The sequence below is a fragment of the Epinephelus moara genome, chromosome 8 (genome assembly GCF_006386435.1).
Source record: "Epinephelus moara isolate mb chromosome 8, YSFRI_EMoa_1.0, whole genome shotgun sequence".
In the NCBI taxonomy this organism is placed as follows: Eukaryota; Metazoa; Chordata; class Actinopteri; order Perciformes; family Serranidae; genus Epinephelus; species Epinephelus moara.
In genome coordinates this window covers 36,382,286-36,386,735 of record NC_065513.1, presented here as the reverse complement: position 1 = coordinate 36,386,735, position 4,450 = coordinate 36,382,286, and positions in this window count along the sequence as shown.

The window sequence follows — 4,450 nt, the reverse complement described above, 5'->3', positions numbered from 1 at the left end:
CCCGAAACACCTCTTCCTCAAGAACACGGCTGTCCCACGAGTAGAGAGAGCTACAGACACAGTGGAGGTAATGTTATATAAACAATGTTCGAAACGCTTAGTATGCTATTTACAGAGATAGCACTGGCAATCTGAACCGGTCAGTGGCGAAAAAAAGCACTTTTAATGCGCAAACTTATACGGGACGCATTTGCCCCCGTTACCGTTTAAGCTCGTTTCGCGGCTCCCGGCTGCATCCGCCTCCCTCAATACTGAACCAATTTTAGAACGAGTTGTACCTATGAATCATACGCACACATACACATGGGGAAATAGGGCCCAGGTTGAAAAATACAGAAGTTATCCTTAAAGGCTAAAATAGACATGCAAACATGCTAAAGGTGCAGGATTTAGGGGGGATATACTGATGGAAGTGGAATGTAATATAAGTACATTTTATTTAGTGTATATTCCAACACATTCTCACTCTGAACTCGTCACATATTAATGTTCTGGTCATGGACTTGTACGACATGCAAGGTATCTGGGACACCGTGTCAAGTTCTCTTCTTTCAAGATACACCTCCGTTTTCACAGGAAATTTAACATTTGCATGCAGTCTCTTTGAAAATAAACGCACTACGTCAGTAAACACCACGAATTGGCAAACTTTCGCCGCCTTAACTTTCCTTCTTGTCCTGCCGCATTTCCCCCTGATGCAGCTGGGTGCCATTAAACTATAAAGGCAATTGGCTGCGTATCATTCCAACATTAAAGGATGCCTGTTTTTCATTGATTTCTGACGTCGCAAGTTATTGCCCAAACGCCGGATTTCGACAACTTCAGAGTGAGACCGTGCTCTGTAATCACCTGAAAATATGTATCATTGTGTTTTTGTCACCTTAGAATGAGATGTTTATATCTATATAGGGAGCAGTACATCATCTATGAAGATCGCCATGTTACACCGCCATTTTTCTACAGTAGCCCTGAATGGCTCTAGATAGGCCCATTTGCGTTTTCACGTCGTCCACCATAGTTAAAAGCTCATTTGTGACAAGACGCGCTGCAACAACACTGATTTTTTTAATATGAAACCATACACCGTAAAAATATTGGACATAGCTAATTTGACATCACACATTGTTTTCACCCCACATGCAGCTGTTATGAACGGGGAAATTCGCTAACCAAAACTGTTTTTTTTTTTTCTTTGACCAGGTTGTAAACATGCTTATTTCTGCTGTGAAGTTGGCCATTTTAACATGGGTGTCAGTGGGGACTGACTCTCTTCTGGAGCCACCCTCAAGTGGCCATTCAAAGAACTGCAGTGTTTGACACTCCTGCATTGGCTTCATTTTTTTTTTTAAACTTGGAGGTTGCAGCTTGTGTGAAACTGCTTTATTCAATGTTTTTACTGGTTTAAATCATTGAGTCCATCAGCAAATAATTTGGTTCCTGGTTCAAACCTCCTGAACACCTTGATCTGAAGTTAACAGAGAAAAAAGGTGCACACAAATAAGCATTTCGGGGGGAGTGCCACATCACTGACACGCCAAACAGCATGGGATAAACGTTGATTTGCAATGTAAACCTGCTTTATTCAATGTTTTTACTAGTCTTAATCACCTGGTCAGTTTGTTTTGGAGAGAGGTTGGTTCAACAATTAACACTAAAGGAATTCTAGCCTTATTTTTGCCTGTGAACCTGCTAACATTTGGTAATTAGCATTAAAGACAAATTACAGCTGAGGCTGATGAGGAAATCTCATTATCTTTGCAGGTGTTTGGTCATAAATTAAAAATTTGACCTGAGGATGCACGAGATGAAAAGTTAAAGGATCACCAAAATCATTAGGATTCTTCCTCTGGGGACCATTAATGTTGATACAAAACTTTAATTTGACCAAGACTCCAGTTTATGACCAAATACCTGCAAAACTAATGACATTCCCATTATCGTCAGCTGTAATTTATGTTAGTGCTAATTGGTAAATGTTAGCCATGCACTCCATTTCCATTACTATTTATCCTTTTTACCTGTATTCATTTTTGGTATTTTGATACTTATATATATTATCCCTTTTAGTCCCTTGTGGCTTGTCACAGCTCAAGTTTCTTAGGTTATGTTTTTTTATTTTATTTCATTCATTCATTCATTCATAATTGTTTCCTGCTTTACTTTGAAACTCACATCTCCTCTTGTTTCACATCACTTCACTTCCTGCCCCTGTGTGTTTTCCCTCCCTTTTGATGACTCCACCTGTCTGTCCCGCCTTGATTAGCCCCACCTGTGTCTCGTTATCTTTCCCCTCACCAGAGTGTTTAGTGTGTGTCTTGTTTTCTCTCAGTGCCAGTTCATCTTAGCTCCTTGTGTGTGTAGCATTCCGGCCTTTTGCTGTCCTGTGTCCTTGTTTTCATGGGGGTTTTTTTATTTAGCCTGTTGATTGACTCTGCCTCTGCTTCATCCCTATTGGATTTGTTTGCCTTCACTGAAGGTCCCTCTGAGTTATTTTACCCAAACTGTCTCCAGAGTAATGTGTTTGAGTCCACTCTCACCTGGTTCACCAGTTGTTACATCGCTAACATGGCTACAGATGCATTGTCTTGCTACTTAAATAAGACTGTGGTTATATAACTTGACATAACTATTCTTGTACTTACATATACAGTTGTTTTTTATGTCATTGTAAGACGATATATATAAAGGTTCCTGCTCAACCAAACTTCTGCCATCTTTAAAGGAACAAACCTCAAAGGATGCGAAAAGAAATGGCCTGATAGATGTATTGGACCACAGAAAACAACACAAACACGGTTTCCACCTTGGCAGAGAAAACGACGTGACATACTAAACTGTGACATACATTTTCCTCAATTAGCCTTTTATCCCTGTCTCCAGTATTTAAACATCTCTACAGCAGTAACTCCTTAACTGGTTTATTCCCCAGAGCTGTGGAGCAACTCTGTAGAATAAAGACTCCGCAGGTTCCAGCTGGATCATTTCACCTCGGTCAGAATTCGGAGCCCCGAGAGGCATGTAGCCATCGCACTTGTGAGAAAGGCACAAACTGTGTCAGCTGGAGATATGTTTGGCTCATGAAACTCCCTGTTGGATACAATCAGTGTAATTTCAGACCTCAGAGGGGGAATGCAAATCAGTGGACATAAAAGAAAAAAACTGAAACTACCTCGCTGCCTGTGTGGACTCACATCTTATTTTACATTTACAAACATCCATTTGGCTTCCGACCACCAACAACTGACGGTCGATGCTTTCGTGTGCGGGTGGCTGTACTGTTTCTGTAATAAGAACCTTTGATCTGGTTTTTACATAAGGATGGAAAGGAAGCACAATGTACAGTACTGTGTGGAAGAATGAAAGTGCATTACTGATTATTGCCATCATACTCTCTCATACTTTTCTACGTAAACTGAATGTCAGTCAGCAAAAAAAAAAACTGGATGAGTGTTATTTTATTTTATTTCTAAGTCATTATTCCCTTTTTCGTCAAGTAAAGGAAAAGCTCTGGGCACCCTGCTGACATACTTAATTAAGGTGCTGACCATGGGTGCTTTCAATCTGGCTGAAGTGGCACCTTGCTTCCCACACTTGTGTCTCATCCGCAATAAAAACATCTAAACATTCTCTAAATAAAATCTATAGCCTAATAAGTTTGTGAAAAACCACAGTTACAGCTGACAGTCAGGCTGACTTCCCTTTCAGGCTCAGACTAATATTGTAGGATTAATAATGATCACCTAACTGTGAAAAAACTGCAGCTGTAAAGGTTTCTTCACTTGGAACAGAAAATAAGAAAAGCCTGATGAAGAAATGGTAGACAGAGTTGCACGTCTTTTATGATTCAGTCATGATTCAGATTCTCACACATCATATTTTTTTTTCATGAATAAATATGAATAACAATAGAACTGCTGTTGGCCACCTTTTGTGCCCGTATAATATGCCACTGGGTGGCGTCAGTTTGAAACACAGCCACACAGCGTCAGTTTTAAATGCTGCGGGCAAACTACCAAATATAAGGAGCTGGAAAGTCCCTATAGGCCGGGCGTGAGAGGAGGTGGATGGGTCCAACAACCTTGGACTTTTCACTTGCTGTGTGAATCTTGAGCCAAACCATGATGTTTTTAGACTCACAAGTCAGTCTTTAGACACTTTGCTTAACTAAAGACTGATGACTTTCTCCCTGATTTTGTGTTTAGATGGGCGGACACAATTTCAGAGTTTAAAAAAACTTCCTACGTTGCAGAACCAATAGTAAATCTGTAGGGCGGTCCTTTGGTGGCTCGCTGCACTCTTGAGCTTGTAAACATAGTCCCACTAGAAACACGTGTAGCGGTACAAAATGGCTCAGCCACGCTCGCAGAAAACGCCGTCAAAGTTAGTGGATGTTTGTCGCGTTTGTGGCGACACATTCTCGCCAACTAAAAGAAACAAACATAATCTTTTA